Here is a 25,892-nt window from a genome sequence, read left to right as displayed (position 1 = left end):
TTTCTTACACCCGTTCTCACCCTCACCTGGCCCTATCTACTCGAGATACACCAGCCATACTCCTCAGACACTTCATCTCAAACACATTCAATTTCTGTCTCTCCATCAATTTCATTCCCCACAACTCCGATCCATACATCACAGTTGGTACAATCACTTTCTCATGTAGAACTCTCTTTACATTCATGCCCAACCCTCTATTTTTTACTACTCCCTTAACTGCCCCCAACACTTTGCAACCTTCATTGACTCTCTGACGTACATCTGCTTCCACTCCACCATTTGCTGCAACAACAGACCCCAAGTACTTAAACTGATCCACCTCCTCAAGTAACTCTCCATTCAACATGACATTTAACCTTGCACCACCTTCCCTTCTCGTACATCTCATAACCTTACTCTTACCCACATTAACTCTCAACTTCCTTCTCTCACACACCCTTCCAAATTCTGTCACTAGTCGGTCAAGCTTCTCTTCTGTGTCTGCTACCAGTACAGTATCATCCGCAAACAACAACTGATTTACCTCCCATTCATGATCATTCTCGTCTACCAGTTTTAATCCTCGTCCAAGCACTCGAGCATTCACCTCTCTCACCACTCCATCAACATACAAGTTAAACAACCACGGCGACATCACACATCCCTGTCTCAGCCCCACTCTCACCGGAAACCAATCGCTCACTTTCTTAAATCATAAAGTCCCATAAATGTGATACAGATAAAGTTCACCTTGTTAGGTGAGACAGCAACAAGCAAATATGGTTTTAGCTATGTTACTTCTCAACTCCATATCAAGATTGCTAATAGTACATAATAGATTTTTATGCTTAGACCACCTGCCCCTTCAATGAAAACTACAGGAAAAAATAAATAAAATATTACAATACAGTACCTAAAACCCTTACAAAATACAATTCAAAATATGGACAATTGGCCCAACAACCTAAATCAGATTTCATACAAGGCTGTTAGCTGTTATATGTTTAAAGGAAAGTTAAGAATAGTTGCATCAAATATACTCAACATTAATACAGCAACATGGGTCTATTGTACAACCAGACAAGAATAGGTTACAAGCCCTTATAATACTTAGCTTCTTGCTGCTTAGGCATCAATCATTGTTATAGGGTGTGTAATTTAGATGTTAAATCTCTCCAAAGAAAAATATCAAGAAATGTTGGATCTGGATGCAGCTAGTATTTATCTGAAAAAAGAAAAAAAGAAATATAAGCTCAACATTCTTGAAATCATGGTTATAACTAAATTTAGTCAATCAACATTTAACGCTTAATTTGGACGGAGATTTATATCAACTACTTATGTAGAAACATAATTATATATTTTCATAGGAGAAATCAATTTTAAAGCTTGTATTCTTGGAGGAATGTTATTATGCAGCTAACAGTAAGATGATGAGATGTGTAAATATGAGAATATTAGCTTGGAAGAGTTTAAGGCAAAGAGGTAATAAAGGGATTACCTTTGGCAGCGAGACTGTGATTTTAATCTTTTTAAATGTGATAATTAGTTTCTTAACTACTGTATTCCTGTCATTCATACAAGAATCTTATTAAAAAGAGTTTTCCCCACTTCAAAACTGAAGTATACTTTATATCCTAGTTTTGTATAATTTTCATCTTTATCCTTCCATTTAAATTTTACTCTCATTTAGTTCTAAGAGCTAAAAAATGCAGACAAAATTCTATAAATCAAAGTGTTAAATTCATCTGTTTATGAAAACCAAAGGTCACCAAGTACATGAAGTGGATTTTTTCTTAAAAATTACAAATTATTACAACAGTGGAACTATTTACTTTCCAATAAACTTACGTTTTAAAAAGTGATCCTCATCAACTTTATTACTTCTAATCTCACAATCTCCCCTACATAGAAACAAAAAGGGAATTTTGATGGAGAAAAAACCTACTTTTGGAAGTTGTGTTGTGTGATTTCCAAGAACTTTCATGTGGAAGGCCAAAACAGGGAATCCATAACAAGAAAATAGCAACAAATTATTGTCTTGCCTGCTCCAGGGTAAGCATATCAATGTGCATAGCACAGACTTGATGAATAGAAGAGAGACCTATAGATTCAAGCTCTAATGAATTCATTGTTTCCTCCCATAAATTCCACAGAAGAGCTGAAATCCACGCAAACATGTTGTACTGCTTAAATTTTTCTATTAGTTTTTTTATAAAGGCATAATGGCCTTTATAAACACACTATGGTCAGTCCACCTCCAAAAGTTTTGGATGTCCTGAAATAGCATATTAGCAAAAACTGCTGCCAATAAGGATATTTCTCACATCATAGGTTTAAGGGAAGGAGAGAGGATTCACTTTTTTTATGTCAAAGGTTATTATAATACAGACAGCCCCTGTAGAAAGGAGTTAGTCTGTCTGGGTATTTTGAAACAGACTACCTTCTGCAGAGATGAAGAGGCTTTTCCTTTCTGGTTAAAAATAGGAGACCTGGAATCAAAAGCCAGGAGTAATGGGGAGGAACCCATGTTCCCCACATAATGCTACAAGCTCACAGACTTATTTCCCAAAATCAGTTATTAAAAATATTGCCTTCTGGAGAAACTGTTTGAGCAAAATAATAGAATTATTCAACTTGATAAAAAATTCAAGCACTTTTGAGACAAAGACAATGAAGGAGGTGGTTGGGACAGTTGTTGCACGATGAAAAGGTGTGTAATCTTGTGGAATTTGTCAGTCTAAATCCAAGTAAGGCCAGCTTGAGAGGCGCTGTCAATGCAGATTTGTATTGTTACTGGTTTAACTTGCCTTTCTTTTAAACAATGGACTAAAATGAAAGTCAAGAAGTCCAGAATTATCTAGCATGGGGACTTATACCTCATTGAAGATCATCTGTGCTTTCTATACAAATTGGTACTGTCTGGTGAAGGAAGATCTCTTACATCTTGTCAAATATGTCATATTGTACAGTACGCTGAAAACTCTTCTCCGTAGATACAGAAAAGAAAATCATTGCATGAAGGTTCTGAGTCTGAAAGGAGGTAGCAGAAATATTCAAATTCCCTACTCTGATACATCCATAGTGGTTATGAAGGGTGTGACTTCTGCATTTGAGGCTCAAGTAGTAGAAACCATGGGATGTTTGATCACTGTTGATTGATCAGCTAAGATTTCTCCAAAAATTATAAAAGGATCTTCAAAACCTTCATAATCATAATAGGAAGAATCATAATTCAAAGATCATTTTTTCCAGTACAAGTTTGTGGCATCTCTTGCAATTGCCTGGAGACCCACATTCAGTTCTATGTTAAGAAGTTTGTCACTTTTTTTTGCAAACAAGTCCACTTGAAGATCCAGAATAATCTCTCAGATCTCCCAGAATGATCCAGTCTCCATTGTATCTAGTATCACTTGTCTGGACAGGTTGGGAGCCAAAAAGGTTTATTGAAGAAATAGATACCTCTCCCACAGGAGATTCATGATTATGAGAATCGCTGTATTGAGAGTTCTTGAGTAGAAACCTCCCCTCTTGAGACAATAGACTGCTGCCTGGTTGTCTATGAAAATTTTAATATGAGAGTTCCTTCTTAGATTGAGATTCTTCAGTGTCAGAAAAACTGCCATCAGTTCCAACACATTTATGCGAGATGCTGCAAATTTAGAAGTCCATTTTCACATGCACAGGTCTCTTCTAAATTACCTCACCAGGCAGATTTTTATGCATCTATAAGAGGGATCATGGATATTGGAGGGAAGGACCAAAGTAACAAGACATGATGAGGGACATCTGAGGATTCTTTTGCAGGAACTTGGTCATCAAGATACAGTAGTTTATTTTGAGATCCCCTTAGAGATGCTCTTTTCAACACCATTACTGATGACTTTCAACCTGGTTTTCTGAATCAAGTCCAATATGAAGGCAAATGATCTTCTCCAGCTGACAGCTGTATATAAAACAACTCCGAAACAAACAATTCTTTTCAGAAATGTTATTGAGGCTTAATGTGGTTTTTAACATGTATCAGTACACCTCTAGCCATTGGAATACCCTTTCTGAACCAAGACTAGATTTTTTTTTTTAAATTGAACAAGAAGCCTATGCCACGAAAAACTTCTCAGACCCGATATGTATATGTAAGGTGCAGTTTTCTCGTCTCCGCTCAAACCAGTCAACCATCCAGGTAGGCAATGATCTTGACTTCTTGCAACCGAAGCAGTTAAATTACTGAATTTGCTAACTTAGTAAACACCCATGGAGCTACATTGAGGCCGAAGGGCATCACTTTTAACCTCCTCCAGAGCTGAAACCCTAAGTAATGTCGAAAGTTGGGGCTATAAGGACGTGTAAAGAACGTCATCTTGAAATCGTCACATCTGGTAAATTTGTAGAGACGAGATAGCCCAGTCAAAGATCACTTCTTTTATGGGAATTTTTCTTCAGTGCGCTAAACAGGTTGTTCAGGAAATTTATAAACTGGCATTTCTTTATGGTTTCTTTTCCCATCATTATGCTATAAAGAAGTCAAATTCTAAGGTTTTTATCTGAATAAATTTGATGTTGTGGAAGCGGTTTGGAGTCCATAATCAACCCAGACATTTCACGGCTATGTTCTGTCCTTATTGAGAAAGGGTCCAATGCTCTTGAAAACATTTTTGACAACAACCACCGGCAGACTTTTATTACTAAGGTCCTTTACCTCTGGGAAATGAAATAGCACACTTCCTTCCCCTCAACTCCCTCCAAACTTTCTTTTTTTCTCTCTTTCTAAAAAAGTGCTGAAGCACTTGGGGATTGAGGTTCTGTTTGAGAAGGTTAAGATTGCTGCCTTTTATCCTCCCAAGGAAACTTTCATGCTGACTGAGGCAGTTTGTGTTATGGGTGTGATGCTGGTCTCTTCACAGATTGCCTTGGGAACTGTTATAGGTCCTGTTTATAATTTAAGGTCTTACAATTGAAGGTTCTTTTTTTCGGAAGGCATCCAAAGCATTTTTTCCACTTCTTTGGAAGTGAAGTATCAATTTTATGGGTGTTAGTAAAATCTTACCACTAAGGATTGAGGGAAGAGGGGTTAACATAGAAAACTGTTATAAAGGAACTCTTCTACTTCTTTCTTCTTACCAAAATCAGCCCATATATGGTATCTAATTTCAAATTCTGCTCTGGCAAAGTTCTCTAAAGCACCCTAAGTAGGGTTGCACAATAACTTTACTATAGCTGCACTGACACTCAGAACCCTGACAGCACAAACTACCAGAGAAAACATGACCAGCATAACATTAATGGGTGTCTAACAGATGCCTAACTCTGCTGTCCTATATTGAGGGATTGAAGGTAAAGTCTCCTAATTGGTATATGCCAACACAAGCCTTCCATTTCATTGGGAGAAAGCCTCAAGGAAGCCCCGTAAGTTCTGCGAATTCCTTAAATACTTTTAGATACACCCCTACGAAGGGGATGCATTCTTTAGATAAAGCAGAATCCACTTTTAGCAACAAGTCCTTCATAGATCCCAAACCAATCTTTACCATTGTAGTCAAGGAAAAGTGTCTTCTGACCTGGCACTATTATACACACCACACATGAATCTACAAGATTGTGAATGCGAGGCATCCCCAGCATCTGAGACTGCTTTGGCTAATGTTAAGAGCAGATTTGTGCGTCAATAGTAAAACCTATTTGAGAGTAAGCTGGGGAAGAATCCTTGGAGATGGGTCATGATTGAGAAAATGCAGCATTATTTTTGAATTCTAAGTTATTGAACAGAATATCGTAGTCTCTAGCATGAAAATTATTCTACTCAGGACAAGCAGCACATCACATGCCAGGGTTTTTTTTTTTCTATTCCTTCTCAACATCCTGGGAAGTACAGTGGTAACATGTTCACCTAGTATTTGCAAGGCAGGAGATCAATCCCAACCTGGGACCGTGAGTTTAAGCTGTTTACTTGGGAGGTCACTGCTGTGGTTTGGCACCACAGTGGGGGGTTGGGATTACCCGGCTGATGTTCTGGTGAGCATCTATTCTGATGAAACTTCAACTGAAACCAGACACCTTTACCTTTACATCCATAGCACATACTGCCTTCAACAATTCCTCCTCCGTTACCAAGTCTGGGAGACTCAGGTCAGAAGAATAGGCTTCTACTGGAGCTTTTTGCTGAACCTGAGAACCTGAAGGTCCAAGAATTGCAAAGTTTTCAAGCTGGGGTGAGGTGGTAGCAGGGTGAGGGAGGACCACAGGGAAATGCAGAAGCTTATGGAAATAAAGGGGCCTTGAGTGGAGCCACCATAGGAGAAACGAATTGATGCCTCAACTATTTGAGATGTACTCAAATTTTTCACGAGACGCAAGTTGGCTGAACCCAGGGGGGGGAGGACGAAGCCTGCCTACAGGATACTCGAGGTGCTGAACCAGATAGCTAGCAAACTAGTAGAAGCACCCAAAGGATGCCTCTTTTTATAACTATTATTATTACTTCTTGCTAAGCAACAACCTTAGTTGGAAAAGCAGGATGCTATAAAACCCAAAAGCTCCAACAGGGAAAATAGCCCAGTGGGGAAAGGAAACAAGGGAAAATAAAATACTTTAAGAACAGTAACAACATTAAAATAAATACTTACTAATTAAACTATAAAAACTTTAACAGAACAAGAGGAAGAGAAATAAGATAGAATAGTGTGCACGAGTGTACCCTCAAGCAAGAGAACTCTAACCCAAGATAGTGGAAGACCATGGTACAGAGGTTATGGCACTACCCAAGACTTACAGAACGATGGTTTGATTTTGGAGTTTCCTCCTCCTAGGAGAGCTGCTTACCATAGCTAAAGAGTCTCTTCTACCCTTGCCAAGAGTAATTAGCCACAGAACAATTACAGTGCAATAGTTATCGCCTTGGATGAAGAAGAGAGGCCAAAGTTTACCCCTAGGGTAAACCAGCCACATTTTTTATGTCTAGTTCAGCCTCCAACTCAATCTCTTCTACTTGGAGGGGGTTCTTGTCCCCCACGACCTCTTTACCAAAACCCTAACTGCTAAATCCAATGCTGATAGATGAGATCTCATAAGTTCCTTACTAGGCTAATACTGAGGACCCTGAGATCTTAAATATTTCACTCGCATAGAAGAGAAAAAATTAGAGCTCTCAGGCCTGCTCTTAATGGATCTCTACCCTTAGAAGAATTAATCCATTTAATGGAGGTAAGAAAATTTAAACCAAGTCCTGCCACAAGAAATACAAGACGCTAGGATAATGGCCAGGGGGCATGGCACCACCTTGGGTTGATAAGATTACTGCACACAACTTTATTACACAAACCTTGATGTCATTCATCTGTAATAAAAATTTCCTAAATGAAAACAATTATCATTGCTCCCCATAAGGATGGGAACTTACCTTCTTCCATCCCAAGGTACCATACTACCACTAAGCTTTAGAAATGAACCTGAATAATATTAAAACTAGTAGTATGCTATGTCATTTGAAAAAACCATAGAAGGCTAACCCTTCGCCTTACTATCACTAGAATGTCTAAACCTTCTAACGCATTGAAGGGTAGGGAAAGAGGTCAAAATCTAGGTTGTAAATCTTATTAAATCAATGGGTTAGAAAGGAAAATAGCACGACCAATATCGATTAAGTTGCCATTTCATCTCCTGAAATCTATTTAGAAATAAATATGGGGAGGGGGTGGAAGCTCATCCTAGAGAAAGGGTTTCCTCCCCAGTAATTAAGTAAATTCTGCCTAGCACAATCTTCTCCCACAACATATTAGTACATTTATGAAGTGTATACAGTATTGAATAAAAATTTATGAAAAGAGACAAACAAATAAGTTGGGGATGTTCTCTATCAATCATAGCCTTCTCATAGGTTAATTCCCTCAAATAACCCATTTCTGTATGAGAATTATAAAGGCACAAAAGTACTCCATACCCCTCACTTAAATCAACTGAAGTTAGTATCTAAATGTTGTAGCCTAGTGAGTACTTTAATACAAAGGCTAAATATAGCAGTTTTACTTCTCTTGGCCATGCAATAATACAAATGGTCCTTCTTGCTCCCCTCCTGATTGGGCTTGCAGTTTATAAGCACCATCACTTTAGATCCCCAAATCTCATCAATTCCCTTAAAAGTCATGGTTTCTGTACTTTTAAGAAAATGAAATATCAGAAGCCTCACAAAATACACACATCCAAAGCATCACTCCAGGACACTTTGTCTAGTACATGGCTGACATTGTTGATCACAACATTAAAACACTGGATTGGTTCAATACTTCCCATGGCATAGGAATCATTGTTGCTGTCACACCAGGCATGAAGCACCAGAAACCAGTTCTCAAGCAGGTTTGAAATTTCCAAGACATGGCTGTTAAAGCAAATAAAGTATCATCACTTCCCACCTCTTCAAGGCAGATGTCAATGCTACTCTACCTTTACTCTATGGGAATCTTGGTCCAATTTTTGCAATTTTGGACAACATAGAAGATAAACTTGTTCTGGAAAGTATCTTGGCAAGACGCTGGGATGATCAGGCATGATGCATAGTGTTTACCAAGGAGAAAATACACATTCATAAATCACATTCCTGCCAATGGTAGACTTGAACTTCAGTGACATGAGCTATATCTATGACAATGAAATTTGTGTGTCCAAAAGCCAACCGTCATGATGTGATACCAGTTAACACATTTGACTAGCCTCTGTGGTGGGAAGCCCCGACCATTGTTGCAAGTGAACCACCTGAGAGTGATCTGCATTACTTGGTATTGTGTTGATGGCATCCACACTGAGATGAGCTTCATGAGGTTCACTGGCCACAATGACGTGTGGTTTTCAAGAGTTGCATGAGGGGGTGTATGATACCACATATCAAGTGGGAAAGTTGTAGCATGAGCAGTCAAGAGGTCATCTACTCTGCCCTGAAAGCCTCATCAGGCAGCAACAGCCTTCAACACACTGCCAGAATTTGAAAATGCCTTTAATAAAGAAGTGACAACTGAGGATGTAGGTCAAGTAATGTAAGATGATATTCCAGTTTCATTTCATCATCTAGTTCTGATGACATGGAAGTGGAGCCTGGTGAAGAAACAACCTGTTACTTTGCATCAGCTGTCTTTGGTGAAGACTTCGCTGCAGCTCTCCAGCTGCGTGAAACAGGTTGCTAGTGAAGTATCTTTTTAAAAAGTGTGTTCATCACAGTGTCTGGACAGAATCCAACAGAAATTAGAAGTACAGAAAGTACAAGTGACAGCAAATTACCAGCAAACATGGAGATGGTTAACATACTGTGCTTGTTCATCAAAGCTGACAGAACAGGTAAATGGATGGTTCATCTGAAGTCAGTTAAAGAAATGCTGCCATACTTTGTTGTTGTATGGCAAAGTCTGTGTGCCAACTATTTGAGGGGGGGAGTCAACATGAAAAAAAAAGAACAAAAGGGGACTTTTCTTCTCTTAGCTCCTCCCAGCCTAATGAGGGATTAAGCAGAGTTTGGTTGTTACTGCTAAAGTGTCACAGTCCATTATCCACCACAAAGGAAGCTTCATATGCCAAATCCCCTACTGCTGCTACCTCAGCGGTCACCAAGGCGACCAGAGGAAGCAGCAGGGCTTATCGGAATTGTGTCAATCGCTAGCCATTCATTCCTATTTCTAACACACTTTTGACTCTCATCTATCCTCCTACCACCTAGAGCTTTCCTCACTCCATCCATCCAATCCTTGGCCTTTCCCCATCAAATCCTGCATTCATCTCCTCCAGCAGATGGGAATTTTGCATCTCTGCACAAGGCCAAACCACCTCAACACAATCACATACACTCTAGCTGCTAATTCATTTCTTACACCCGTTCTCACTTTCACTACTCTGTTCCTAATCCTATCTAATCAAGATACACCAGCCATACTCCTCAGACACTTCTCCAACACATTCAATTTCTGTCTCTCCGTCTCTTTCAGTCCCCACAACGATTCATACATCAAGTTGGTACAATCACTTTCCCATACAGAACTCTCTTTACATTCATTCCTAAGCCTCTTTCTTTGCCACTCCCTTCACTGCCCTTAATGCTTTACATACTTCATTCACTCTCTGATGTACATCTGCTTCCACTCCACCATTTGCAGCAACAACAGACACCAAATACTTAAGCTGATCTACTATCTCAAATAACTCTCAACATGACATTGAACCTAGCACCACCTTCTCTCTCATGCATCTCACAACCTTACTCTTACCCACATTAACTCTCAAATTCCTTCTCTCACACACCTACGCAAACTGTCACTAATCGACCCAACTTCTCCGAGTCTGCAATCAATACTGTATCATCCGCAAACAACTGATTCACCTCCCACTCATGATCACTCTCATCTATCAGTTTCAATCCTCAACCAAGCACTTGAGCATTTACCTCTCTCAATTCCATCAACGAAAATTGAACAACCATGACAACACCACACATCCATTTCACTCCACTCTTACTAGAAACCACTCGCTTCATTTCCTATTCTAACACATGCTTTACTAATGCATATTCTCTAAACTGCTTGCAACAGCCTTCCATCAATACCTTTTAACCTCATCACATTCCACATTCCACATCACTTCCTTATCAACTTATAAGCTTTCTCTAAATCCATAAATGCAACATACACCTTACCTTTTGCTAAATATATCTCTTATCTGCTTAATTGGAACAAAATCTGATCCACACATCTACTACTTCTAAAACCACCTTGCACTTCTAAGATTGGATCCTCTGATTTATCCTTAATCCTGTTAATTAGCACTCTACCATACACTTTTCCAACCACACTCAATAAGACCCCTGGAGTTACAACACTCCTGCACATCTCCCTTACTTTTGTATAACGGAACAATGCGTGCACACACTCGGTCTACTGGTACTATTGACAACAATTATATTAAACAATCTCACCAACCATTCTAGTACAGTTACACCCCCTTCCTTTAACAGCCCTCACATCAACCATACCAGGTGCTTTTCTTGCACTAGATTCATCTAGTGCTCTCTCCACTTCCTCTCTTATAATCTCTCTCTTTCTCATCTCCCATCAATGGTACCTCAACACCTGCAACAGCAATTATATCTACCACCCTATTATCCTCAACATTTAGCAACCTTTAAAAATATTTACCCCAACTTTTCCTTGCCTCCACTCCTTTCAACAACCTTCCATTTTCATCTTACGCTGTTTCTTCACTTCTCGATCCACCCTACCTTACTCTTCATTTCTATCCAAAACTACTAATAAATTCTCTTCACAGAAAACGACCCAATCCCCAACCCCACCTCCAGTCAGCCATCCTCTTTGCCTTGGCTACCTTAGGTTTTACTACCACATTTTTCTCTGTATATCTATAATACTTCTCTACACTATTACTCTGCAGCCATTCTTCACATGTCCTTTTCCCTTCACTTTCATCTTCACTCCTTCATTCCACCATTCACTACCCTTCTTTATGTTCCCTCCTACAATCATCTTGCTACACACCACTTGCAATCCTAACAAGATTTTGTTTACTTTCACTCCTCCTCCAGAACACCAGTTTCTCTTCCTTTCACCCTGTCATGTGCCACTTCCAATCTTTCTTGCTATTCACTTTTTACCTATGGTTTTTCCAGCTCTTTAACCTTCACTACCTCCCTTTTACATCCACCCACCCCCCCACTATTTCCCCAATCTTTTGCTAAAGCCTATTTTTCTTCAACCAAAATGTGATCAGACATGCTTGATACATCACTCTGTAAAGCAATGCACCATGTGCTGGATGGTGGATCACTTCTGCATCGACCACTATGACAAAGAAGCACAACATATGACGCTATCTGCAGCATGCACGTCTAATATTTCACCAACCAACCATTGTGTTTGATGGCTATGGGATATGACCCTTATCCTCTACAAAGGACATAACACACCTACGCTCCTCAATGGGAGTTGTGGGTGTTTAGGTGAACTTCGGTGGCAGCACAACTGTTATCACCAAGAAGGAATACGTTTTGGCACAGAGCAAATAAACAAAAATTTATTAACATGCAATCTCAGAAACTAAAAGCAGCTTACTGTCATGTTCTGCAGGCAGTTGATGCTGAAGTTCTTATTGGCAAAACAGCAGTGAAAAGCACAGCTGAAAGAACCACAACAGTAATTGGAGAGGATACTTATTTGTTAATTTTTCTCTGCTTCCATGCCAACTCAGAATCTCAGTTACTGTATCTGCAATCAGACAAGATACATGGCTAAAAGAATAGGATCTGTGATATGCTCCTTGCTGACATTTATGCATGCAATTACGGGTTGTGACACCAAATCTCATCTGTTTGGCATAGATAAAGGAGTTCTTCGAAAGCTAAAAATAACCATCACTTCAGGAAGCAGCCCGTGTGTTTTCTAGAGATAGTTTTGGCAGGTGAGGAAGCCCTTGTAAGTTTATATGGTGGTTAGCCAATGGAAAAGTTGGACAAACTTTGTAATTGGCTGTTCTGTAAGAAGACATCAACAAGCACCTCTCCTATACAAGTGCACTCTCTCCCCTTCCTCAGCAACTGTCTACTACCACAGTGAGAGATTCTACTATCAAGTCCAGGAATGGACTGGCCAGCATGGAAGAATGGGGTGGATGCAAGTGGAGGGTCAACTGCAAGCTCAGGCAACTGACCACCAGCTGCCCCCAGAAACCTTGCTTTGCCTAGAATAGTTGGATTCAGTTGAAAAATGGATTAAAAACACAAATGTGCGCCTGCAGAAAACTGGGTCCGATATGTTCTGCAACATGTAATGTATACCAGGGTTCTCGCTCTAGGAATGCTCCTCCCGCCTTGGAAGATAATAGCATAGAATAACCTGATATTATAACAAAAACTACAAAAATAAAATATACCAGGTTGCAGAGAAAATATTGCTTGTGTATAATGAACTATAGTGATATTTTTATATGATTATGTACTGCTCTGTTTGACACTGGGAATGACCATTCAGAGGATGTTTGCTCTGAGTTTTACTTTCAATAATACCATTATCTAAGTACTTTGTTAAGAATGAAATAGTACTGTTCACACTCACGAAATATATATTTTAAAATATGATATTTTCATAAAAAAATAAATGTTTGAACATACTTACCCGGTAGTTATATATATAGCTTTAGTCCCTGACGTCCCGGCAGAATTTCAGAACTTGCGGCAATCGCAGATTGAGTAGCCAGGTGTACCACCAGCGTGCCCTCTAGCGAGGTACCTGGAACCATTCCAGTAATTCCTCAGATCTTCAATGCCCATAGGTCTCTAGAGGGGAGGAGGGGGGAATTAAATAATATATAACTACCGGGTAAGTATGTTAAAAAATTTATTTTATTATGAAAATATAATTTTCAAACATCTGAATTACCCGGTAGTTATATATATAGCTGATTGACACCCTTGGAGGAGGGTCAGAGACAGCAAACATTGTTGGAATTTTACTTGAGAGTTAATAAACAAGCTTAAGGGTTCGTACCTGATAAGGAAGCTGACTTCAATGATTCTCTGCCTCATTATGTCCGCTTTTCTTATGAGATCCAGCGATCCACCCAGAGGGCTGAAGACCTCTAGGAGCTGTCAAATCGGTGTAAATACCTCTTATGTGACAGGACCTCATCCAATACCCTTGTTCCCAGCGCTCTCAAGGAACAAAATTAATCACCTGACTAAAATCAATGATTGCGGCACTGTCGACCAATCTCCACAAACAACCATAAAAATACAAAAATTCCAAGAGAAGAAAAAGGGTACTAGGTTTAAGGGAATATAGTGGTAGATCCTTCCCCACTACTGCACTTGCTGCTACGAATGGTCCCAGAGTGTAGCAGTCCTCATAAAGAGTCTGGACATGTTTCGAGTAATGTGAGGCAAACACAGATTTACTCCTCCAAAAGGTTGTGTCCATAATGCTCTGCAAAGATCGATTCTGCTTGAAGGCTACAGAAGTGGCTACAGAAGTTGCTACAGCTCTAACTTCATGCGTCTTCACTTTCAGTAGTTTGAGGTCTGCCTCACTGCAATGTGAATGAGCCTCTCTTATCAAGAGCCTGATAAAAAATTATAGGGCATTCTTTGACAACGGTAATGAGGGCTTCTTGACCGAGCACCAAAGAGCTTCTGACTTGCCTCGTAATTCTTTCGTTCTGTTCAGATGGAACTTCAGTGCTCTTACAGGGCACAGGACCTTCTCCAATTCCTCACCAACCACATCGGAAACGTTCGGTATCTTGAAAGACTTAGGCCAGGGATGAGAAGGGCGTTCGTTCTTGGCAAGGAATAAAGTTGCAAGGAGCAGATAGCTTTGTTGTTTTCAAAGCCAATGTTCTTGCTAAAAGCATGAATCTCACTGACTCTTTTAGCTGTCACCAGACTAACCAAGAATAGTCTTTTCAAAGTAAGATCCTTAAAAGAAGCCGAGTGTAAGGTCTCAAACCTGTCACTCATGAAGAACTTCAAGACTACATCCAGATTCCAGGCTGGTGTTTCCGGTTGTTGCTCCTTATATGTCTCAAAGGATTTGAGAAGATCCTGTAGGTCTTTATTACTAGAGAGGTCCAAGTTCCTGTGCCTGAAGACGGCCGCTAACATACTCCTGTATCCCTTAACGGTAGGGGAAGAAAACTTGCGTTTTCTTCTAAGGTCTAAAAGGAAGTCGGCAATCCGAGTCAAAGAGGTACTTGGACTGGTAAACCTTGATGGTAGAAGTCCTCCTTGCTTTAGCGATAGCCCTAGCTGCCTCCTTCGAAAATCCTCCAGCTCTTGTGCGTTTTTTGATGGTCTGAAGGCAGTTAGATGTAGAGCTTGGAGGTTTTGATGGTACCTTTCAAAGTGTGGTTGTTTGAGTAGATCTACTCTTAATGGAAGGCTTCTCAGGGTGTCCACCATCCATTCTAGTACCTCTGTGAACCATTCTTTTGAGGGGCAAAATGGAGCCACTAGAGTCAACCTGGTTCCCTCGTGTGACACAAACTTTTGCAACACCTTGTCCAGAACTTTGAATGGGGGTAACGCATACACTTCCAGGTGAGTCCAATCCAGCAGGAAAGCATCTATGTGGACCACTTCAAGATCTGGCACTGGGGAGCAGTATGTCTCCAGCCTCTTCGTTTTTGAGGTTGTGAACAGGTCTATGGACGGACGACCCCAAATCCGCCATAGGTTCTTGCAGACCTCTTGATGCAGTGTCCATTCTGTAGACAGAACTTGATTTCTCCTGCTGAGGCTGTCTGCCATCACGTAATTTTCTCCTTGAATGAACCTTGTTAGAAGGGTTACATTCCTCTCTTTTGCCCAAACGAGAAGAACATTCGCAGTCTCATAAAGGGACCTCAAGTGAGTTCCGCCTTGTTTGGCTATGTAGGCCAATGCTGTAGTGTTATCGGTATTGACCTGCACCACTTAGTTCAATACCGACCCTTTGAAACCTTTGAGGGCCAACAGGACTGCTAACAGCTCCTTCTGGTTGATGTGGAGGCTCTCCTGATCTCTTATCCACAGACCCGAGATCTCCAACTTGCCCAGTGTTGCTCCCCACCCCGAGTCCGGAACAAAACACAAGGTCTGGGCTCCTATGTTCCAGTGAGAGACCTTCCTGAAGTTTGCCCGGATCGTTCCACCACTGGAGGCAACTTCTTACGGGTTCCGTAAGGGGAATCCTTTCTGTCTCTAGGCCCTTTTCCTTGTCCCAATGATGATTGAGGTGGAACTGAAGAGGACGGAGATTCAACCTTCCCAGGGAAACAAACTGCTCCAACAAGGAGTGTTTTCCCAGCAGACTCATCCACTCTCACACAGAACACTTTCTTTTCTCTAGAAAAATACGAAGTTTCAGGAGGGCTTGTTCCGTCCTTGAGGGTGACGGAAAAGCCGAAAAGGATCTTCTGGGATGGAATCAGTTGGGACTTTTCTGTGTTTACAAGAAGACCCAGTTCCTCTGACAACCTCAATGTCATTTGCAGATCTTCCAGACAGCGATTGAAGGAATGAGCTCCGAGTAGCCAGTCGTCCAGATACAGGGAGGCTATGATACCTCGAGTGCAGTATGCTCGGTACATTTAGCATAAGTTTCGTGAATATTAGAGGAGCAGTGCTGAGGCCGAAACACAAGGCCTGAAACTGGAAGACTTCCTTCCTGAAAACGAACCTCAGGTAACGCTTGAAACTCGGATGAATGGGGATATGAAAGTAAGCGTCCTGGAGGTCTAAAGAGACCATCCAGTCGCCCTTTCTTACTGCTGCTGGCACAGTCTTTGATGTCTCCATGGAGAACTTTGTCTTCTGAACGAAGGCGTTGAGGGCACTTACGTCCAGGACTGGTCTTCATCCCCACCCCACCCCCGAGTTCTTGGGAACCAGGAATAGGCGGTTGTAGAACCCTGGTGACCACAAGTCTCGTACCCTCTCTACTGCCTTCTTATCTGGAGATGCATAGCCTGCCTCTGACTCCTCTCTGTGTCTGGGAGAGAGATCTATCGGATCTAAAACTAAAGGTGGTTTCCTTATGAAAGGAATCTTGTATCCCTCCTTCAGTAAAAGAACAGCAAGTGTCTGCTCCCCTTTTCTCCCAAGCTCGCCAGAAGTTGTTCAGTCTGGCTCCTACTGCTGTCTGAAGGCGAAAGCAGTCTGACTCTGCTTCGCCCAGGTCTCGATCCTCTCCTCCTTGCTCTCCTTCCGTCGGGTCTGGAACTACCCCTACTAACTGACTTCCCTCGAAAAGGCTGCGAAAACTGAGGGAATGGAGCTTCTTCTTTCAGTTTGTGGCTAGTGAAGGAAGTCGGTAGGACCTTCCTTGCTGTCTTTGAGACCAAATCTTGTGTGGCCTTCTGGGTCAAAGCGGAAGCAACCTCTCTGACCAGCTCCTGAGGAAAAAGAGAGGGAGAAAGAGGTGCGCACAGGAACTCAGACTTCTGAAAGGGTGTAACCCTCATGGAAAGAAAAGAACACATTTGTGCTCTTTTCTTAAGAACCCCAGCCGAGAATAGGGCTGCCAACTCATTAGAACCGTCTCTGACGGCTTTATCCACACATGGCATGATGTGGATAATACTATCAGTGTCAACATCCTTTAAGGTCGAAACTTTCTTCCCCAAGGCTCCCAGAGTCCAATCCAGAAAGTTGAAAACCTCGAAGGCTCCGAAGACGCCTTTAAGATGATTGAGTTCAGAAGTAGACCAGAGAATCTTGGTCCTTCTCATGGCCGACTGATGAGGAGAGTCTACTAGACTTGAAAAGTCTCCTTGGGCAGAGGCATTAACTCCCAAGCCGAGAACTTCTCCCGTCTCGTACCACACGCTTGACCTGGAGGCTAATCTAGCTGGAGGAAAAGAGAAGGCTGTCTTGCCTTGGTCTTTTTTGGACTGCATCCAGTCTCCCAACATCCTTAAAGCTCTCTTCAATGATCGAGAAAGAACCATCTTAGTGAAAAAGAGACTCCTTCGCTGCCTTCCCTAGGGTAAACTCCGAAGGGGGTGAACGCAGAGCAACAGGAACAAAATGATCTTGAAACTCTTCCGTAAAAACTTTCATAATTCTCTTAAGATCAACCGAATGATGAAGGGTCTTAGGCTCTTCTCCTTCCGAGAATTCCTCTAAAAGCTCAGCCGGGGAAAGGTGATCATCAATCTTTTCCTCCGATAAAACTCTGAGGTAGAGACGTCTTGCATAACTAGAGGCAACTCCCTATGGGCCTGACTTCTGTCATCCAGAGGTGCAGGGTCATCACGTCCGGCGTCACGTTGATCCAATGCTCGATGCTCAGAAAGTAGCAGCTCGCGATCATTACGATCGGAACTAAGGTGTCCTCGATCTCGACGCTTGGTACGATTGGCTCTTACGCTCGGCGTCACGTTTGACTGCTTGACGCTCGGCGTCACATTCTACTTGACGCTCGGCGTCACGTGCTTGCCGCTCGACGTCACGTCTAACTGGACGCTCGACGTCACGTCTAACTGGACGCTCGACGTCATGTCTAACTTGACGCTCGGCGTCACGTTTAGCTGCTTGCTGATCGACGTCATATCTGGTCGCTTGACGCTCAACGTCTGGTGTCATGCGGATCAGTCTCTCGACGCCATGTTTAATTGCTAGACGCTTGGAAAGCTGTCCGTCGTCAGGAGCCTCTTGACTAACCGCCTTACGACGCTTAGCGTCAAGTTGCGAAGTTTCCCGACGCTCGGGATCTTGGCGAGCCACTCTCTTGTTGTCTGCAGGTTGATACGTTTGCATGAAAGAAGAGTTTCTGCTGCATATCTTGCAGCATACTCAAATTTGGGTCAACTTGTGGCAAAGCAGGAGAAGTTACTTCAACCACAAACTCGCCTTCTCCGTCGCTCACGGAACACGCAGACTGTCCAGAGGACGACAACCAGTCTGACGGTGGCAGCGAAGCATGAACCGAAGTCATGCCAGACTCAGGAAATTGATCTGCAACAGGCTGGGCTGGGCACTTGTCAGAATTCGACATCCTTACAGGACGTTTAGCAGGAGAACCTTCTTCGGAAGAAGGAAAACGCTCCGGACTTCTCCAATGGCTACAACCAGGAGCTTGCTGCGACAAGGCGCAACGCTGATCTACTGCGTCCATCTTCCTCTTTAGAGGTCTGGAAGCTTGACGCCAGCCCCGACTGGGCGCTGCGTCACCCGAAGATGAAGTAAACACTTTAACCTCACCTTCCCCGTGGTGAGGGCGAGCGTCCCGTGATACGTCAACAGGTATGCTCGAGCGGACGTCTGCTAAAGCGACAACGCCTCTCATTCCCTTTTGCCGATCGACATTCCTTCTCCCAGGGGTTGGGGAGCTTGGAAGAGGTCTAAGGCTAGGTGAATGACAGGTCCGAGCAGACACACCCTCCACTGCACTAAATACATTAACCGCACTTTTCGCACTGACACTGGCACTTTTTAATTGATCAACATCGGACATTAATTGGTTTCTGTCCGCAGCAAGCGATTCAACCCTAACGCCCAGGGCTTGAATAGCGATCATCATGTCCTTTAGCATAGGTTCCTCAGCAGTAACAGTAGCGGGATCTGAAACTACCACTACAAGGGAAGGATTAGGTTCAATGACACGGGAAGAGAAAAATTCTCTAGAACGAGAAGAACTTCATCTAATTCTATCTCTCTGAAGTTTACAAGTGTAGCAGTCAAATTCCAGCCACTCACTCTCAGACAACAATATACATTCGTCACACCGATCCCCCAACTCACATACTTTACCCCTACATTTTACACAAATAGAGTGGGGATCAATAGAGGCTTTAGGAAGCCGGGTCTTACAACCTTTCACACACTTTCTATAAGCAGAAGGAGGGTCAGACATTTTGAATATTTAAGGAGAGATCAAAATGAGCAAGGGTCAAAATAATCAAAATCAATAAAGGTTCAAGAAAATCCGAAAGCAAATCCAAATAAGCGAAAGCCAACAACCAATTAGTAGTACATCATCAAAGATAACTGCAAAAATTCAGGTTAATAACGAGTGAATATTCAACGATGTCGCCGGCGGCAGGGAAGATTCGAGGAATTACCGGAATGGTCCCAGGTGCCTCACTAGAGGGCGTGCTGGTGGTACACCTGGCTACTCAATCTGCGATTGCCGCGAGTTTTTAAATTCTGCCGGGATGTCAGGGACTAAAGCTATATATATAATTACCGGGTAAGTCAGATGTTTAAAAATAAACTTTTTACCATACAGTACTAGATTTTCCTAGGTTTTTCTGAAGTTTTTAGACTAAAGGGAGATCCCATCCCCACAAAAAGAAATTGTTGCAATTTGTTCTAGGTCCAACCACAGATTGATCACTAAAAGTAGCAAAAAACTAAATGAAAAGCAAATTAACTCTACTTGAACAATGAAGAGGATGGCCAAATCTTTTAGTGCTATATGCACGCAATAAAGTAAGTATTTTCTTGTCCGATGACAATAAGTAAAGATGTTAGTCAAGTGCAATAAACCATAAAATAAAATAAAAAATCTTTGTTTTCCTGCTTGGATCCACTAGAGTTGTGTAATTTATAAAAGGAAGATTGGATTAGATAGTTAAATTTTGTTGGACCTCATTATTGGCATTAATGGAAAAACCCATTCAGGTTTTGACAGATGTGTATTCATGAGTATTAGTGTCACTTGGTATCTGTATGCCAAGTTTTATGATGTTCTTCTACGTCCCTTGTTTTCTTGCACTAATATTCACAACATGACAAATTCGGAGATAATTTGTATTTTTCCTAACCATACAAACCTTAGCTATTTACAATGAGTTTACCTTTTAGCGTAGCTGAAATGACGAGCCAATAGTTTTTAACGAGGGTTGATTACCCCCGCGCTAGTTAGCGGGGGGGGTAAGGGAAGGGTAGCTTGCTACCCCTGGCCCCCCCACACACCGGTGATTTGCTTCACTTCACTTAGAGGTAGGACTTTACTTGGGGGCCAGGGATGGCAGGCAAATATGTGTAAATAGCTAAGGTTTGTATGGTTACGAAAAATACAAATTATCTCGAATTTGTCATTTGTTCCGTAACCGAAATACAAACCACGCTATTTACATTGGGTGAGGTGACTTACCCCTTAGGAAGGGTGGAAAGTCCCCAGCCTTATTGACTTCGGCTTTGCCCAAGGACTCAATCCCTCAGTGAGTAGCACTTGAGAGATGGAGCCCCTGCACCTCACAAGTTCCTTACTTCGCTAGGAACGAGTGGCCTACATAAGTTGTGTGGAGGAAGGTGTGACTCGTCCTATGAAGTTGACCTCGAGACCTTTAGATAGGAATCTAGGATAGGACGTTTCCAATACCACCTCGTCAGGGTAAGGGGGACGCAACAGTATTAAGCTTAATACTATGAGCACAAGGAAGCATGGGTTACCTGCAGAGGTCGAGGTCAGCTATGCGAGGACCAGGATGCTGCTTCCCCAAGAGAGGGGAGAATGATGAAAGAATCAAGGGTCAGACATACTCTTTCATTCACGCAGACTAAAACCAGGTAACAACGCCCTCAACCTACTGCTACTTGTCCATAAAGGAGCCTGAGGTTAGACCAGCTGTTGTGCAGCCATCACAGGGCCGATAGAAAACGTATCGAGGCTCCTGTGGGTCACGTCCTGCAGGTAGTGGGCTGTGAAGGTCGTCTGACGCTTCCAGACCCCAGCTTGAAGCACCTGCGTCACAGAGAAGTTTCTCTTGAAGGCCAGGGATGTAGCAACACCCCTGACATCGTGGGCCCTGGGGCGACGTGACGAAGGAGGGTCTGGATTCAAGGCATGGTGGATAACCCTTCTAATCCAAGCTGAGATGGTGTTCCTGGTGACCCTCCTCTTCGTCCTACCTGTGCTCACAAACAATGCTCGCACTTGAGGACGGACTGCAGCCGTTCTCTTCAAGTAGTGCCTCAGACACCTCACTGGACATAGTAGCAGCTGGTCTGGGTCACTTGTTACAGAGCGGAGACTCGCGATCCTGAAAGAGTCGAACCGAGGATCCGGCACTCCAGGATTCTGAGTCTTGGCTACAAACTCAGGGACGAACCTGAACGTTACCTTCCCCCATCCCCTTGAATGGGCGACGTCGTACGAGAGACCATGAAGTTCACTAACCCGCTTGGCCGAAGCCAAAGCGAGCAGGAAAGCCGTCTTCCAAGACATGTGGCGATCGGAGGCCTGGCGTAATGGTTCGAAGGGAGGTCTCTTAAGAGCCTTGAGGACCCGAACCACGTTCCAAGGAGGAGGTCTCACTTCCGACTGGGGGCAAGTAAGCTCATAGCTACGTATGAGTAGAGAGAGTTCTAGCGAGTAAGAAATATCCCCGCCTTTCAGCCTGAAGGCCAAGCTTAAGGCTGAGCAATAGCCTTTCAGTGCCAAGACAGAAAGGCGCATTTCCTCCCGCAGATAAACGAGGAAGTCCGCTATTGCTGGAATAGTGGCATCGAGTGGAGAGATACCCCTCTCACGACACCAACCACAAAAGACTCTCCACTTCGCCTGGTAGACTCCCTCAGAGGACCTTCGCAGGTGCCGAGACATTCTCTCCACAACCTGTTGCGAAAAGCCTCTCTCCGTGAGGATGTGGAGGATTTATTTTTGCTTTATTTTAATTTTTGTTTTTGCCAAATCCTGTGTGTGAGAGAGAGAGAGAGAGAGAGAGAGAGAGAGAGAGAGAGAGAGAGAGAGAGAGAGAGAGAGAGAGAGAGAGAGAGAGAGAGAGAGAGAGAGAGAGAGTAGTTAGTGTAACGATCGTTTGTGGTGAGAAAGACTGTTGGTATAAATGAGATTGTTTGTTTACATTTTTTTAGTTAGGTTACGACAGTGGTGAATGTTTCGGAGCGAATGCTTTTTTTGATTGACTGCGTCCTGAGTCAGTTGTGTGAACGCTGGATTATATATATATTTTTCGACCAGCGTGGAAGTGTTTTTTGATTTTCAAAGTAAGTACAGTTTTGTTTATCTTTGCTTGTCGTGATTGTGAATGATTGTGAATTTATTATTTATCTTTGATTATAGTGCGATAGTTCAGTTAGCTAGAAGTGTTCGTAAGTGTTTTTCTTTCTTTATTTTTTGGCAGGCCGTGATTCCTCCTTTGGAGAGTTATTTTTTTAATGCCGATCTTTAGTTGACGACCTGGCCTGTAAGAGATTGTATTTAAGACTGCTCTTTGGATAGATTATTGTTGATGACCCGGACCGAATGAACTTCGATTGCTGCTATTGATGATGATAATGATGATAAGGATGATGACGATGATGATTACGACCCCGATTAGGGAGGCAGTGGTGGCAACTTGCCATACAGTTTAACCTGTTAATCACAGATTGAGGGTTGTGCCGTGAAAGACAGTTCGGCAGTTTGTGAACGACTGTGTTGCAAATAATATATATGAGCATACAAATTTTGGTGTTGAACTCGTAATATATATGTGTTTTGTGTTTTCATGTTTGGGTTGCGGTTAGTTTTAAGTTTCGTTAGGATTTATTGGATTGCGGAAAGGTTTTTTTTGTTTAATTATATATTTAGTTTAAAGTGTTAAATTTTGATTAGTTTAAAGTGTTAAGTTTTGATTGGTTTAAAGTATTTATTTTGAATGTGGATGGTTTATGATTTATTTTAAGTTTTAAGAAATATAGATTTAAGGTTATGTTTTGTTTGTTTTGTCCTTATGTCTAAGAGTCTGGTTTTAGATAACGTAAGGGGAAAGTTTGTGTTGTTGAGACAATTGTCAGTTAGAGTGATTCAAGGGTGTGGGGGTTGTTTTGCAACATCCCGCCACAAGGAGACGCTGGATAGTTTCCAGGCGTGAAGCCGAAGCGAGGCCACGGCCTGGTGAGGGATGTTGGAGTGGGGTTGTCTGAGAAGCTTGTGTCGTGGAGAAAGTTCCCTCGGGAGCTCCGTCAGGAGCTGCAGAAGGTCAGGGAACCATTCCGCGTGATGCCATAGCGGAGCTACCAGAGTCATCGAACAGTAGACCGATAGTCTGGTCCTGTTGAGCACCCTTCTCATCAGACAGAACGGTGGGAAGGCGTACACGTCTATGTTGTCCCACCGTTGCTGGAAAGCATCTTGCCAGAGTGCCTTGGGGTCCGGGACTGAGGAGCGGTACAGAGGCAGCTTTAAATTCAAAGCTGTCGCGAACAGGTCCACGGTCGGGGAACACCACAAAGTCAAGACTTTGTTGGCTATCTGAGGATCCAAAGACCACTCGGTACTCACTATCTGCGAGGCCCTGCTCAGACTGTCGGCGAGCACATTCCTCTTGCCAGGAATGAAGCGAGCTGATAGTGTTATCGAGTGGACTTCGGTCCACCTCAGAATCTCTACTGGAAGATGGGATAGCTGCTGCGAAAAGTGCCTCCCTGCTTGTTGATATAAGCCACTACCGTGGTGGTGTCGCTCATCACCACCACGGAGTGACCCGCCAGGGTCCGTTGGAACTGCTGAAGAGCCAGAAAGACGGCCTTCAACTCTAGAAGGTTGATGTGCAGGCACTTTTCTGATTCTGACCAAAGGCCTGAGGTCCTCTGGTTCATAACGTGCGCCCCCCACCCTTCTTTTGACGCGTCCGAAAACAGAGTCAATTCTGGGGGGAGGACGAGAAGACTCACTCCCTTCCGCAGGTTCTCGTCGACCAGCCACCACCGCAAGTCCGTCCGTTCCAAAGATCCTATCGGGATCAGAATGTCCGGGGAATCGGATCCTTGATTCCACCGGGACTTGAGCTGCCACTGCAGGGATCTCATCCTGAGGCGGCTGTTTGGAACCAGACGAGCCAGGGAAGACAGGTGACCTAAGAGACGCAACCACGACTGGTCGGGGAGCTCTTCTCGCCTGAGGAAGGGTTCCGCCACCCTCCTCAGCCTTGCTATACTGTCGTCTGATGGAAAGGCTTTGTGGAGATTGGTGTCTATCAGCATGCCTAAATAAACCAGTCGTTGGGACGGCTGCAGAGAGGACTTCTCGAGGTTTACCACGATCCCCAGATCCTGGCAAAGACCTAGAAGCCTGTCTCGGTGTTGAAGAAGGGTCGACTCCGAGTCTGCTAGGATCAGCCAGTCGTCCAGATAACGAAGGAGACGAATGTCGTTCCTGTGGGCCCAAGATGAAATCAGGGTGAACACTCTGGTGAACACCTGAGGAGTTGTGGAGAGACCGAAACACAGCACCTTGAACTGGTAGATCTTGTCGTCTAGGCAGAATCTTATGTACTTCCTGGAAGACGGATGGATTGGGATCTGGAAGTACGCATCCTTTAGATCCAGTGTGCACATGAAGTCTTGTGGTCTCACCGCAAGTCTGACCGTGTCCGCTGTCTCCATGCTGAATCGGGTCTGCTTGACAAACCCGTTCAGAGCTGAGAGGTCGATGACAGGTCTCCAGCCTCCAGACGCCTTCTTTACAAGAAAGAGTCGACTGAAGAAGCCTGAAGAGCCGTCGACAACCTCATGGAGAGCACCCTTCTTGAGCATGGTCTCTACTTCGGCCCGAAGGGCCAGCCCCTTTGCCGATCCCGTGGCATAGGAGCTCAACAACACTGGATTTGCTGTCATGGGAGGTTGAGATGTTGTGAACGGGACGCGATAGCCTTGGTCGATCACTGAAACCGTCCAAGCAGTGGCCCCGTGTTGCTGCCACCTACGGACGCAACGCTGAATGTATCCCCCCACAGGTGGACACGCAGGGGGACTGCCACCCCTAGGGTTTGCGGCCGCGGCTGCTGCCCCTAGGAGCCTTGCCTCCCCTGGAGGACTTGCCGCCCCTCTTGACATTGGCTGGAAAGGGCTGGGGCTTAGACACCACTTTCTTCACTGCCAGTGTCTGCTTCGGAGCCTTACGAGGCTGCTGCTGCTGTTGCGGCGGAGCCGGAGGCTTATAGGGCCGAGCTGTAAGGGCCCTATGGAGGAGGGAGTTTGTGCTAGATTTCCTCCACCTCTCAGCCGTTCGCTCCATATCCTGTGGCTCGAACAGATTCTCCCCAAGAAGGGAAGCATGTCTGAGCCTACACACATCCACGGCGGGGACCTTCGGGTGGAATCTCTCGGTCACCGCATCGCGCCGCTTCAACACGGAGTTAGCCCACCGGGTGGTGACCTGGTGCGCTAGGAACTCGATGGAGCGGGTGCTCAAGAGTAAGAAGGTCTCCAGGGCCTTCCTATTGGTCTCCTTAGACAAGTCCTCGGAGCGCAATAGGATGCCCAGAGTTCCTAGCCATATATCCAACCACGAAGTGGCCTGCATGGCGCACTTCGCGACCTTCTCATGGCTCAGGATCTCCGACGCCGAGAACGACACCTGCCGGGCAGAGAGCTTCTCGAGGGGAACTCCCTTAGCCAGCTCTTCCACGGAGTGATGGAGAAGAAGAGCGAGACTGGACTTACC

General features: G+C 43.6%; 1 long non-coding RNA gene across 2 annotated transcripts in view; it reads right to left on the bottom strand.

Annotated features, from left to right (window-relative positions):
• Positions 1-181: 181 nt before the first annotated feature.
• Positions 182-25,892, bottom strand: part of LOC137653140 (uncharacterized) — a 37,277-nt gene continuing 11,566 nt past the window's right edge. For both annotated transcript variants that reach the window (XR_011046399.1, XR_011046398.1), the window contains exon 3: positions 182-1,207. This is a non-coding gene — a long non-coding RNA (uncharacterized lncRNA). The remainder of the gene's footprint in view (positions 1,208-25,892) is intronic.

Source organism: Palaemon carinicauda, chromosome 14, assembly GCF_036898095.1.
Source record: "Palaemon carinicauda isolate YSFRI2023 chromosome 14, ASM3689809v2, whole genome shotgun sequence".
NCBI lineage: Eukaryota > Metazoa > Arthropoda > Malacostraca > Decapoda > Palaemonidae > Palaemon > Palaemon carinicauda.
The sequence above is the reverse complement of the archived record's forward strand: the minus strand, read 5'-3'. Positions and strand labels throughout refer to the sequence as shown.